Source organism: Narcine bancroftii, chromosome 1 (assembly GCF_036971445.1).
Source record: "Narcine bancroftii isolate sNarBan1 chromosome 1, sNarBan1.hap1, whole genome shotgun sequence".
NCBI classification, from domain to species: Eukaryota; Metazoa; Chordata; class Chondrichthyes; order Torpediniformes; family Narcinidae; genus Narcine; species Narcine bancroftii.
In genome coordinates this window covers 248,645,363-248,660,213 of record NC_091469.1, presented here as the reverse complement: position 1 = coordinate 248,660,213, position 14,851 = coordinate 248,645,363, and the positions used below count along the sequence as shown (strand labels likewise).

The 14,851-nt window shown below is 45.3% G+C and overlaps 1 protein-coding gene and 1 long non-coding RNA gene across 2 annotated transcripts in view; one reads left to right on the top strand and one right to left on the bottom strand.

Moving 5' to 3' along the window:
• LOC138755144 (mucin-2-like) overlaps positions 1-14,851 on the top strand; it is a 238,272-nt gene that overhangs the window by 37,708 nt on the left and 185,713 nt on the right. The gene's annotated exons all lie outside the window — the stretch shown is intronic.
• Positions 223-7,040, bottom strand: LOC138740947 (uncharacterized). Its single transcript, XR_011343224.1, has 2 exons — positions 6,369-7,040; positions 223-1,327 (listed from the first exon to the last, which is right to left on the bottom strand). It is a non-coding gene; the product is annotated as an uncharacterized lncRNA (long non-coding RNA).

Below are 14,851 nucleotides of genomic sequence, written 5' to 3'. Positions count from 1 at the left end.
CCAGCTATCGAGTCACATGACCTAAGGTGAGAGGGACGACCATTTACAAGGTGGTGTCAGCTGTGGGTGGGTCTAATATGAACACAGGCTAAGTGGCCTCTGATTGGTTCCTGTCTGACTAATGAGGGGACCCTCTGTGTTACACCTATGTACTGTCATTCCACACCTTCCTCAAGAAAAGTTGCACATTGTCAGAAATAAAACTTCTCACACATGAGTCTCTTTAAAACTGATGACACGACAAGCTTTATTTACAAGTCTGCAGAGTTGGACTCAACTGGCTTCTCACCAGTTAAGCCCCGATACATACAGTGCATTGATTTTTATACCCTTATTGTTTGCCCTTCCCCTTCTTATTAATACTGTTTTAATTGGTTAGTATTACAAAAGCATTCTAAGTATAACTGCATTTTTAATTATCACGTTCGTTACGTACGCTGTGAACTCTACATACACTGAATTCTGTTTCTCACCCTTCTTATCAATCTTTTGTCTCCTGCATGTCTCTCACTATGACCATGAAAAGATAGGTTTAAAAAAACATATTCAGCTGAACCTTTTGTCCTTGGCTGCTAGTAAGCTCCCTGTCCGTTCTGGCTTCCCTTTTTATGATTAATCATCACATTTTAACTTAAGTCATTTTAACCTAAATTCTCTATATAACAATCCACCCCTTTCTCTCTTTAAAATTTGTGTATGCAAAACCAGAGTCCATCAGGGCATGGTGGGCCTGAGTCACCCTTCCAACCGTTAAGAGGGAAAGGAGTGGTATTAGGAATCTGTATATAATGACCCATATTATTTCCTTCTTTTTCCACACAAGGGGTATATGGATGTTGGGTGGTATTTTCTGCCCAGCATTTCTCAGGAACTGAGGTATGGGAAATAAAATTACCCTCCTTTCTTCCCCAAATGTGGTCCTGAAACAGGACCACTGTGTCTCTGCATTTTTTACATTTCACACCTGATAAAGACATAGGCAAACTAAGAAAAATCAAAGAACATAACAATAATATTGTGAATCAAGTCTTTCTGTGAAATCGTAAGGTAAGAGGTTTTTCTCCAGGAACACAAGTCCAATCTGAGTTCGTATCAGGGTCCTGAGGCGCCTCTACAGGTCCCTTAAATCTGGATGCGTGCGTCCACCCCTTCTCTCTTGTTCGTGCTGCAGCCTCTGTAGTTAAGAGAACTTGGTATGGACCTTCCCACTGGGGCTGGAGTTTTTCAGTTTTCCAGGTCTTGATGAGAATCCAGTCTCGTGGTTCCACTTTGTGTAAAGAAAAGTCTAGAGGCGGTGTTTGTGCCAATAGTCCTCTCTTTCGTAAATCTGTAAGAGAGCGTGACAGTGCCTGTAAATAGTTCCTAACAAATATATCCCCTTCCCCCAAGGTGGGACACCCCTCAACTGTACTCCAGAAGGGAAGCCCAAACATCATTTCATAAGGGGACAACCCTACATCTTTTCGTGGGGCTGTACGAATTCTCAATAAAGCCAGGGGGAGACACTTTATCCAAGGCATTTTAGTTTCCACCATTAATTTTGTCAATTGCATTTTTAGGGTTCCATTCATACGTTCAACCCTCCCTGAGCTTTGTGGATGCCAAGGGGTATGTAATTTCCAAGAAACCTGTAATGCATTACAAATCAATTGCTGGATTTTTGAAGAAAAATGTGGACCCCTGTCTGAGTCTATAGAATCCATTATACCATATCTGGGGATTATCTGCTCTAGGAGGAGGCGAGCTACTGTAGAGGCTGTAGTATTTACTGTTGGGAAGGCTTCCACCCATCTGGTAAAGTGATCTATTATCACCAACAGATATTTCCATCTTTGGACGAGGTAACTCTGTGAAGTCGATCTGGATACGTTGAAAAGGGCGTATGGCTAATGGTTGACCTCCCATGGTCCCTGTCCTCATTACCTTCTTATTAATTTTTGTGCATAGGTGACAATTCTGCACCTCCTGTTGGGCCAAGGTGTAGATTCCCTTACACACATATTCTCGAAGCACTGTGTCACATAAGGCTTGGGTGCCCCAGTGGCTCTGATGATGCAGGTGTTTTAAAATATTGCGAGTTATTTCTTTATTTAGAACCATTCTTCCATCTGGTGTCTTCCATGTTCCATCAGGCAGCTGGCTTGCGCCCAGCTGAGCCATGTCCTTTTCTTCCTTAGCAGTGAAAATGGGAGCCTTCTTTTTGCCTTGCCTTATTGGGATTAAGGTCAGCAAACGGACTTCTTGTTGCATGGCTGCCCTTTTGGCTTCTTCATCAGCCAGTCTGTTTCCAATTGCTGTCGGGGTATCTCCCCTCTGATGGCTTGGTATGTAGACCACTGCTATTTCCTGGGGTAATGTCAAGGCTTCTAAAGTCAGAGTAATCATCTGTTTGTGTGCCAATTCCTTTCCTCTTGATGTAATTAGACCACGCTCCTTCCAGATCTTACCAAAGGTATGCACTACCCCGTATGCGTATTTGGAATCAGTGTAAATCGTTCCAGTTTTCTCTGCCAGTATTCTGAGGGCTCTCTGCAAGGCATATAGTTCACAGGATTGTGCTGACCAGCTTCCGGGTAGTCTCGTGGATTCTACTACTTTCCAAGTATTTCCTTCTATTATAGCATATCCACTTCTTCTCATTCCGTCAACACATCTGGCGGAGCCGTCAATGTAGAATTCATATCCTTCTCCCAGTGGAGTATCGCAAAGGTCTTCTCGGGTCTTGGTCTGAAGATCTGTCAACTCGACACAGTCGTGCTCCACCTCTCTCTCTGTTTCACTGCTGTATAAAAACTGAGCTGGGTTGCAGCTATTAATCTTTGCAAACTGTAGATCTTCTCCAACCATTAAAATGGTTTCATACTTTAATATGCGAGAATCAGTCAGCCATCGATGGGCAGTTTGTGTTAATAAAACACTCACAGAATGGGAGGTGTACACAGTCATCTTTCCTCCAAAAGTAAGTTTACGTGCTTCCTCTACCAACAGAGCAGCAGCCGCTACTCCCTGGATACAAGTCGGCCATCCGCGAGACACTGGGTCCATCATTTTGGAAAGGAAAGCCACTGGGTGTCGCTGACCGCCTTTTTCCTGTGTTAAAACCCCCACTGCTGTTCCTTGGTTATGAGTGACAAATAGCTGGAAGGGCTGTTTTAAAGAGGGCAGAATGAGTACCGGGGCTCGTGTCAGGCGATGCTTCAAGTCCTCAAACCATCCCTCCTCCTCCTGGGTCCATTTCAATGGATATTCATTTTCATTTGTCAGCTTTTCATACATAAACTTCACCAACGCTGAGTAGTCCTCTATCCATAACCTACAGTAACCTAAGAGTCCCAGGAATTGTCTTATTTCCTTCTTATTACGGGGTAACGGCATTCTAGTGATTTCCGCAATCCGTTCAGAGGTAATCCGTTTCTGTCCTTTACTTATCAGGTGTCCCAGATATACCACAGTTCTCTCAACGAACTGTAACTTGTTCCTGGACACCCGTAGACCCTTTTTCCCCAGATAATTCAAGAGTCTAATTGTATTTCCCCTCATTTCTTGTTCCTTGGGTCCTGATAATAGTAAATCGTCCACATACTGCATTAGTTGGGAATCATCAGATTGTGGATAGTCCGCCAGGATTTGTTCTAGCATTTGTCCAAACAGGTTCGGAGATTCAGTGAACCCTTGGGGCAATACAGTCCACCGAAGCTGTCTCCGTCTACCTGTCCATGGATTTTCCCATTCAAACGCGAACATATCTCTACTTTCCTCTTCTAATGGACACGTCCAGAAGGCATCCTTCAAGTCGATAACACTAAACCACTCATGGTCTGGGGGAATCCAACTCATAATAGTATAGGGATTAGGCACCACTGGGTGGCGGGTCTGAACAATAGCATTCAAACTTCTTAGATCCTGAACTAGGCGATAGGATCCATCTGACTTTTTCACTGGGAGTATAGGGGTGTTATAAGGTGACATGCATTCTTCTAATAGTCCGTCTCGTATTAGAGTCTCAATTACCGGCTGTAGCCCTTTTCTCCCTTCCAAAGAAATAGGATACTGACGTTTCCTTACCGGCTGATGACCTGGTATTAATGTGACATGTAAAGGTGGGATGTCCAGACCTCCTCGATTTCCCTCCTTATACCAGACTCTCTCGTCAATCTGCCGTTCATCCTCTTCCTTTAAAGCGCAGAGGTGGACTCGCACTTCTCCGTCCACAGGGAGAGCACCCAAACCTAGGAGAGCCTGTAAGTCCCTTCCTAGGAGGTTAAATCCAGCCGACGGTAACAACAAGAGGTCTTGTACCCCTTCTCTTTCTTCCAGTTTCACTGTTACTTGGGGAATTATTGATACCATTCTGGGAGCCCCTTCTATCCCAGAAATTTTCAAATTACTTTTTACAGGTTCAGTCCCGATTGGCACAGTTATTACACTACTTCGTTCCGCTCCTGTGTCCACCATAAACACCACCTCTTCTCCCTTGGGACCAATTTTTAGTTTTACCAGGGATTTTCCCCTAACATTTGGAACCCCTGACCCCCCTAATCTTCTTCCATAAGTTCGAGGGCACGCAATTCCCTCTTGTATCGGGGGCATTCCCTCTTAAAGTGTCCTTCCTCATTGCAGTAATAGCACTTAACGAACCTCCGGGGTCTTCCCTCTCTTGGATATCTTGGATTGTTTAGAGGAAGGTTTTGTTTTCTTTCCCCTCTGGATTCGGCATTCATCTGTCGGATAGTCTGTACCATAACCTTTGTCGGCCTCTTTTGATCTTCTTCTTCTCTCTGCACATATACTTTTTGCGCCTTTTTTAACAGGTCGCTTAGGGGTTTTTCGCTCCAGTCCTCCTCCTTTTCTAGTTTCTTTCTAATGTCCTGCCATGATTTGGAAACAAATTCAATTCGAAAAAGCTGTTCACCCATTGGTGTACTAGGGTCCACGCCCGCATACTGTTGGACATTCTTTCTCACCCTCTCCAAAAAATCAGTAGGGGACTCGTCTTTCCCCTGGTGGTTCCCAAATGCCTTGGTGAAATTGTGACCCTTTGGCACAGCCTCCCGTATCCCTTTAATTGTCCACTCTCTATATTGTCTCATACTTGCCAATCCCTCGGGTGTTCGTTTGTCCCACCTGGGTTCATTTAAGGGATATTTTTGTTCATGGGGTCTGGGGTCCCCAGGTTGTTCATATTCCCACATGAGGAGGGCAGCCCGTCGAATCATCTGCCTCTCCTGGGGTGAGAATAATGTTCCCATTATTGCCTGCATCTCTTCCCACGTATATGTGTTTGGTCCCAGGAATTGGTCGAGCTGTTCGGCCAGTCCTATAGGATCTTCCAATAACTTTTTCATTTCTTTCTTAAATCCCCACACCTCTGTACTAGTTAGGGGAACATTCACATATCCCGTTCCCCCTCCCGGTCCTCCCATAGGAACTTCCCTCAGGGGATTTAGGCTTATTGAAAACTTTGATGGTCCTGGACCAGTCTGGGATCTTGTCCAGGGTCGGTTTACCGGTGGAAGTTTAGGGTCCGACTCCCTTAATTCATTTTTTTTTCCCGGCCCCTTTCGGGGCAATCAGATTCATCACCTTTCCCCTCCGGTAATGAGCTTTCCTCGGGCGCAGTAGGCACCGGGGGAATATAAGGAGGGGGAAGGTTGTCCAGAGGTTCCCATTTCTTTTCTCCCGCTACCCTCAATTTAAAACATTTTGTTAAGGATCCTGGCCAGGGAACCCAACAAAATGCATATGCTGACTCTTCTTGATTCACCTTTGGTCTCGAATTTACATATATTTGTAATGCTTGTCTAACCCAATCCTCATCAGATCCAAATTTCGGCCACCAGACCGAGGAACCTTTAATAGGTTGTTTCGACCAAAGGAGACAATATTGAACCATCTTTTTCTTGTTTTTGTCTCGATATCTTTTACTATCCCAATTTTCAAACATTCTCCCCAAAGGGCTGTCAAGGGGAACTCCCAGGAATTGTCCTGAATTTTCCGACGAGCCCTTAGATTTTGATCCTCCCATTTTCCCACCTAGATCCGTTTATCGTTGCTGAGGACCCTCTCATTCTGGACCCTACTCCCTTCTTCTCAGACGCCTCGTCGGAGGTACTGTCCCTCCTTCGGTTACCGCTGAGGTTTCCCTGGGGTCGACCCCTCTCTTCTCGGCACTTCGTCGGAGGTGTTGTCCCTCCTTCGGTTACCGCCGAGGTTTCCCTGGGGTCTATCCTAGAGTCCCACGACAGGGTCCTCACGCCACGACAAAAGCTCTATACCTGATCTATTACGTTAGGTTTTTTATCCTAACAGGTGTATCCCGTTACACCTGTTACCCAATCCCCACACCACAATCGTAAGTCGTCACTTACCGGTGTCTTCTCAGGGATTGAACCGTCACCCTTCTCCTCTCTGTCTTGTCGTGTCACCTTGTCCGGATACCACTCGCTCAAGCCGCCCGAAGCGACGAGCAAGGGACTAGGAGCCGCTGAACTCAGCGGGGTGCACCACCTCCGATGTCCCTCTTCTCGCCTCCCCTCACGGCCGGAGTGTAGATCCCGGACGAGCCCCCATTTGTCAGAAATAAAACTTCTCACACATGAGTCTCTTTAAAACTGATGACACGACAAGCTTTATTTACAAGTCTGCAGAGTTGGACTCAACTGGCTTCTCACCAGTTAAGCCCCGATACATACAGTGCATTGATTTTTATACCCTTATTGTTTGCCCTTCCCCTTCTTATTAATACTGTTTTAATTGGTTAGTATTACAAAAGCATTCTAAGTATAACTGCATTTTTAATTATCACGTTCGTTACGTACGCTGTGAACTCTACATACACTAAATTCTGTTTCTCACCCTTCTTATCAATCTTTTGTCTCCTGCATGTCTCTCACTATGACCATGAAAAGATAGGTTTAAAAAAACATATTCAGCTGAACCTTTTGTCCTTGGCTGCTAGTAAGCTCCCTGTCCGTTCTGGCTTCCCTTTTTATGATTAATCATCACATTTTAACTTAAGTCATTTTAACCTAAATTCTCTATATAACACACATGAACCTCATTCATCCCTATCTTTACTCATGAACTTTTCTTTGCAGGAATCTGTGTGTGAAGGTGTACTCTCAAGGCCAGAATTGTCCAATTGCTATAACATGCTGGATATTTCGCCCTTCGTCAAGAGCTGCATGCTGGACTTGTGTCTGTGCCCAAATTTGAAAACATCATCATCTTGCGTGTGTGACACCTTATCCGAGTTTTCAAGGCAGTGCACACATGCTGGCGGAAAACCATCAAACTGGAGAGGGGAAAACCTGTGTGGCAAGTGCATTTGCAATCTTTCTCAGTCTCAGTCAGTTCACAAGATCATAAGATAAAGGAACAGAAGCAGGCCACTAGGCCCATCAAGTCTGTTCCGTGACTCTACACTAAGCTGAACTGTACTCACACCTAGTTCCGATTTCCAGCCTTTTCCCCATATCCCTTGATACATTACTAATGAGATACTTGTCCATTTCCTGTTTAAATGCTCCCAGTGATCTGGCCTCCACTGCTTTGTGCAGCAGTGAATTCCACAGATCCACGACCCTCTGACTAAAGAAGTTCTTCCTCATCTCTGTTTTAATAGGACAACTAATTTTAAGACTATGACCCCTTGTCCTTGAATCACCCACCAAGGGAAACATCTTATCTACATCCTTTCAAAATTCAAAATGTCTCTATGAGATCCCCTTTCATTTTTCTATACTCCAATACAATCCAAGAGATGTCAAACACTCCCCATACTCCAGCCCTTGCATTCCAGGAATCATCCTGGTAAATCTCCTCTGCACCCTCTCCAACAACATCACATCCTTTCTAAGATAGGGGGCCCAAAACTGTACACAGTTCTCCAAATGAGGTCTCACCAGTGCCCCATAGAGCCTCATCAACACCTCTTTACTCTTATACATTATTCCTCTTGAAATGAATGCCAACATAGCATTCACTTTCTTCACTACCAATCCCAATTGGGCATTAACTTTCAGGTTTCACTACACGAGGACGCCCAGGTCCCTTTGCACTTCCAAGGTTTGAATTTTTTTCCCCATCCAAATAGTATTCTGCCTGTTTATTTCCACTGCCAAAATGTAGAACTATACATTTCTCAACATTGTATCTCATCTGCCATATTTTTGCCCAGTCTCCAAATCTGTCTATATCCTTCTGCAACTTTACGGTTTCTTCAACACTTCCTGGTCCGCCACCCATCTTGGTGTCATCTGCAAATTTGTCCACAAAACCATTCATTTCATAATCCAAATCATTAATATAAATTGTAAACAGCAGTGGCCCCATGACTAACCCCTTCAGAACTAGTTACAGGCAGCCACCCAGATGGGAATCCCTTAATTTCAACCTTTTGCTTCCTGCCTATCAGCCAATTTGCTTCCCAGTCTAATATCGCTCTGCTGCATTGGCATATATCTGTGCATGCAGATTATGAGGTCTTTCAAGGGTGACATTTTTTCTGTTTCAGAAGAGACATGTCAGTTCAACATGACCTATGAAGAATGTGGTACACCATGTGGGGACACGTGCTCAAATCCTTACCGCAGCCAGATGTGTGATGACCACTGCATTGATGGGTGCTTCTGCCCTCCTGGTAAGATACCAGACCTCAAACAGTACAGATAGATGATAATGTTTTGCTTTTCTGAAGTGAGCATCAAGGATGTTTCATGAGACCACAGGACCTTCTGGTGCTTGAAAGTTTCCTTACATTTATTTTGGTTGATTATCTGGTCCTTTTGATGGATGCTGTGTGACCTGCTGAGTTTCTCCAGTACTTGACCCCAGCGACTGCAGACTTTCTTGTTCAACTCCATTCAGCTGCTCCATTCCAAAGTCTCTTTGAGTGATATCTAAGCTGAAGACATTCTCCTCCACTCATTGAAGGGAGATCTGTGAGAGTCTCACTCACTGTTCCCGCTCTGTTATGCCAAGTTCGACAATCATGTCAAGCTTCAATTTATTGTCATTGTAATAAACAGTGTCATATTACCTCTTGCAGACAGATTCACCACTGGCAGATATTGGCTGGTGCCTCTAAAAATTAGAGAAAGAAAGGCAAAGGAAAGTCCCCCAAGTGTCCGTAGATTCACCTCCAGTGCTTTTGCAGCCTCCGCAGCCATACAGAGTCCAGTCCAAACCATTGGCAACAAACCCGAGCACCAGATCAGAACCTCTGACACAAACAGGAACCCCTTTGTGCCTTTGGCACCCCCTCACATCCGGTTCTAATACCTGGTACCTCTTCAGCCAGTTTAAACCAACCTCTAGCAGTCAGCAGCTGGGTGCAAGTCTCCTGACCATAGTCTCCAGCATTCCCCAACCTCCGTGGGTTCGCCGCATGCATGGTGGGTCTTTTAGTTGCAGAGCCCCCTCACTGGTCCTCCGCTGTGGTCATCTCGTGGATTGTCTCCTCTGGTTCTCCTTCTCAGATGGGGGATGGTTTCCCATTTTATGTGCCCTGTGTCAGTCCTCCGCTCCTCTGGAGTCTGCAATCCCTCGTGGCCACTGCCGATCATAGGCGCCGCCATCTTGGCTGCAGATGCAGGAATTTAAATAAAAGTACCGCCAGCTTCTTTAATGAGCTGTTTAAACCCTGAACGGAGCTGACAGCAGATGATCGGGCAGTTGGACCCCATGGGAGTGCTGTATCTCTGCTCCTCGCTTCCTGCACCAGTGGCAGCACTGACATTATAGAAGCCCTGGCAGCACCGCCATCTTATTCATGTGCTCCCCCAATCACGTCTCAGCCTTTTTCTCTTGTACCTTCCCACCTATGAGCTCTTACCTGTCACCTGTACTCCTCCCCTGCCCTCCTCCTTCCTCTCCTCCTGGTCCCTCCTTTTTATTCAGACACCTGCTTGTTTTTTGCTCATACCTGATGAAGGGCCCAGGTCTGAAACATTGGTTAATCTTTAATCCTTATGCGTGTTGCATGACCTGGTGACTTTGTCCAGCACTTGCTGGAACTTGACCCTAGTGTGCAAATTTTCTAGTTAAACTCCAATTTATCCTGGCTGTTGTATAGTTGGCAGAAAATTGATGCTAATCAACAAGACCCAAAAATGTAGCTTTTCTTCCATTGTTCCACATGGTGATTGCAATTTGTCAGCATTTGTTTAGAATATTTGCAATTTGCTTTCTTGCATTTTCCTCAATGATTGTGTCAGCTGATGAAGGGTGTGTTGAAAGATGTAGGCAGTACACAGATTACAGCAGGTTATTATTGGTCCCTGCAATGCTGCACATTGGGGCAACTTTATTAAGGTGAAGGGGCTGTTATAGAACAGCAAAAAAGGAGTTGGAATATTATGGTCAATGACAAGACATGGGTGGGGACCATGGCTTATGTGCAGTTTTGGTGACCCAAGTTCAGGAAAGATATCAATAAGACTGGAAGAGTTCAGAGAAGATTTTCAAGATGTTTCCGGAATTTGAGGAACTGAGTTATAGGGAAACAGGTCAGAACTTTATTCCCTGGAGCATCAAGAATGAGGGAAGATTTGATTCTCAGAATTATGAGAAGTTCAGATAGAGTTTTCGACTGAGGTTAGGTGAGAGAAGAACAAAAGGACATGGTCAAAAGCAGAAATGTTTAAGAGGAACATTAAGGGGAAATTGTTCACACAGAGCGTGGTGAGAGTGTGGGAAGTGGTAAATGTAGGCTTGATTTTGACATTGAAGAAAAATTTGGATAGGTACATGGATGGGTATGGAGGGCTATGATCTGGGGTCAGGCAGAATAATAGTTTTAGTCACATAACTACAAGGCTGAATGAGTGCAGAGCAAATATACAAGGATGTCGCTGGGACTTGAGGAATTGAGTTAAACAGGCTAGGATTTTATTTCCCTGGAGCATTGGAGAATGAGGGGAGATTTGATAGAGGTATGCATAATTATAAGGGGTACAGATGGAGTAAATACAAGCAGGTTCTCTCCACTGAGGTTGGATGAGACAAGAACGAGAGGACATGGATTAAGGGTGAAAAGGGAAATGTTTAGGGAGAACATTAGGGGAAAACCTCTTAACACAGAGTGATGAGTGTGGAACAATCTGCCAGCAGAGGTGGTGGATGGCGGTTCAATTTCAACATTTAAGAGGAATTTGGATAGGTACGTGGATGGGAGGGGTATGGAAGGCTATGGTCTGGGTGTAGGTCAATGAGACAAGTCAGAATAAAGGTTTAGCAATGACTACATGGTCCTGTTTCTGTGCTGCAGTGTTCTATCTTTCTATGGTCCCAGGTTGAGGCCACTTATAAATTGGCGGATGACACCTTATATTCCAGCTGGGCACTCTCCAACTAGCATTAACATTGATCCCCGATTTCTGTAAGCCCCCTTCTGCCACCTCGCTTTCCCTCACCTCTCTGACCATATTATCCTTATCTTCTTCTTCTGTTCCCCTTCCATCTACCTGCCCAACACCCACAACTTCCTTCTTGTAACTCATCACCCCCTTCTCTTCCTTCAATGAGGAGCACCTTTCTCACCCCCTTTGCCCCTTCACCCAATCACCTCTAACTCCTTTCTCCTCCCCACCCACCTGTCACCTGCTAATCCATGCTCCACCCCCCACTTACATCCACCAATCACCTGCCAGCCTGTTCTCCTCCCCCACCCCAACCTTTTCATTCAGGAGTCTGCAGTTCCTTACTATTCCTGATGACGGGTCCCAACCTGCAATGTTGGCTGTATTTTGAAATCGGTGGGTGCTGCCTGACCTGCTGAGTTCCCCCATTTCTCAATGTGTTGCTCTATTTTCCTGTCATCTGTAGATTCTTTTATGATGATAATGGAAAAGGAGGTCCCATCGGGATGCAGGCTGTTTCCTATGTGGTCTTGGAGCAACAACGGGACTACAGAGGAAGCACCATTTACTTACTTTCAGAAGGATTCCCTGCCTTAGAGTCAAGAAGGCATACAGCACAGAACAGGCCCTTTGGTCCAACATCCATGCTGTCCAAGCAGGCATTCTGGGCTGGTCCCTGGATTTGGTCCATGTCCCTCCAGGCCCTTCCTGTCCATAGATCTGCCAAATGTCATTTGAATATCAAACCTGTGCCTGCTTCTGCAGTTTCCTCTGCCAGCTCATTGCAGTCATGGACCTCAAGGCAAACAATCTACAGCATCCACAGCTTTTGTGTCCCTGCAACCCTATTGTTCTGGCTTCAAAGAAAACTGTTCAGCTCAGGAGTTGTTGTCAAACTGCAAACCCAGAATAATCTCAGTGCAATGGAAAGGTTCCTCCAAGAGATGCACATCAATTAATGTTTAATACACACATGGAGACCATTGAAAGCCTCAGCAGTGCGGTAAGACTTTAAGCCCTAATTCAATGACAAACTAATGGATAATCATCCAACAGGGTGGACATGTAGCAGTGAGTCAAAAAAAACTTCTTATGTAGGATCAGCAAAGAGTAAAACTACTTCACCTTGACACGTCATCATAGTCACATTATACACTGTACCACACTTCCAACTAAAATGAGCGCAGGGAATGGAAAATAAAAGACTGTGACTACTTCATCAGGTCAGGCAATAGGAATGAACAGAGAAACAGAGTTAATGTCTTCGGTCAATGGTTTTCATTGGAACAGGGAATAGTTGGAGTTTCAAGATGTAGGGAAAGGAAGAGGAAGGAAGAGAATCAAAGGGAATATCTGTGATAGGTCGGAGAACAGCACACCTGAAATCATATAAAGAACAATAACAGGAGAGAGATGGTGAGAGCTGTTACATTATGAGGAGGCCATTTGGACACAAGCTGATAGAATGATGATGGAACTTTCAAAAGATGAACATTTTTGTCTGTCAGTATTCAATGGGTCAGCATGCAGGAGAGATGTGACTGGTGTAGGATGTATGAGATTGATGTGTGTGAAGTGTCAACAGCCATGAATGTTGGTAACTCAGATTTCAGATTTCTTGGCAGAGTACATACATGATATCATGTTTAACCAAGAAATTATTTTTCCTGTGGGTGAGGCAGAATTACTACTTATTGGTAGTGAAAAAAATCTGTACAGAATGTACACATGCAAACAAATATAGGAATGTAAACAAACTGACTGTGCCATACCAAGAAAAAAAACCAAAATGCAAGTGTAAGAGTCCTTAAAAGAATCCCTGATCAATTTGTCATTGTCTGATGGTGCAGGAGTCGCAGCTGTTCCTGAACCTGGTGGGTGCGAGTCTTGTGGCACCAAAACCTCTTTCCTGATGGCAGCAGCAAGAACAGAGCATGTGCTGGGTGGTGTGGATCCTTGATGATTGCTCCTGCTCTCCAATGGCAGTGTTCCCTGTAGATGTTCTCGATGGTGGGGAGGGTTTTGCCTGTGATGTCCTGGGCTGAGTCTATTACTTTTTGCAGGATTTTACACTGAAGGGTATTGTTGTCCCCATACCAGACCATGATGCAGCTGGTCAGCACACTTTCCACCACATCTGTAGAAATTTTCCAGTGTTTCTGGTGTCAAACAAAACGTCTGCAAACTCCTAAGGAAGTAGAGGTGCTGATGTGCTTTCTTCACAATGACATTAGTGTGTTGGATCTAGGATAGATACTCCGAGATAGTGACTCCCAAGAACTTACACTTTCTCACCCTCTCCATCTCCGAGCCCCGATGATAACTCGTTTTCCCTTCCTGAAGTCAACAGTCAGCTCTTTGGTTTAGGTGGCATTGAGTGCAACGTTGTTGTTGGTGCATCATTCATCCAAGTTCATCACCCCTTTTTATGCAACCCACTACCGTCGTATTGACAGCAAATTTGCAGATAGTGTTGTTATTGGACTGCGTCACACAGTCACTTGAGATTTGCTCTAAGCAGGAAGTCGACATAGCCCCAACATCCATGCATTACCAATATTAACAAAAAATCACACTCTGCCCCCTCTCTCTTTGGCAGAATTCCGATCCAGGTTGTGAATGGTGAAACCATCTAGTCAAACCATAGTGTTTGGTGTTTCCTCTGTTAGCCAGGTCTCAGTTCAGCAAAACACTGAGATTTGTCTTACCCATCTCTGAGAAAGCACCCTTGCCCTCAGGTTGCCAATTGTATTCTGTAATGATTGGGCATTTGCCAATAATATGGACAGTAGTGTTGGTCTCAGTCCCATAGGTGTATCCAGGATATGTCAGGTGGGTCAGAGAAAAGGGGCGCCACTTGCAGTGGAGCAGCACTGTCCTTGTCTCATCCACCAAATATGTGAGTCTCTAGCCCGATAATTAATCTCCATCCTCCCAGGGGTGCAATGCTGTACTGCGATGCTCCGCTCTAAGTCATTGGACCGCTCGTTGGGACCAACAGTTCAATGCGAGATGAATGGGAAAAATGGTCATCTACCCTACCCATAAACCCGCACCCACATCACTGGAACCATTCTGCCAGTAGCAGTGCCAACCAGGGAAATGCAGAGCAGTTTCAGCGGCATGGGGACTATCAGTAGGGACGATGTCCATTTTTCCCACTGATGCGGCATTGAGCCTGTGGGACCAAAAAGAGGCCCCGAAGGCTGAAGCGGCCCAATGAGCAGCTGGCGGGGCTGTCAAAGCCTACCCCAGCCACCCATTGACAGTTCTGCTGACCACCATTGTCGGCCATACCCATCGCACTGACTGTCCGACTGACCACTCGCTCCTGTCACCCACCGACTGCCCTGCTAACCACTCACTCCAGTTGCCTATTGATGGCCCTGCTGACCACTAGCTCCAGTCGGCCACTGGCACCCTGATGACCACTCGCTCCAGTCGCTCACTGTCAGCCCCACCCCCCTTGCCCTGTGGCACCCTCATCCCGG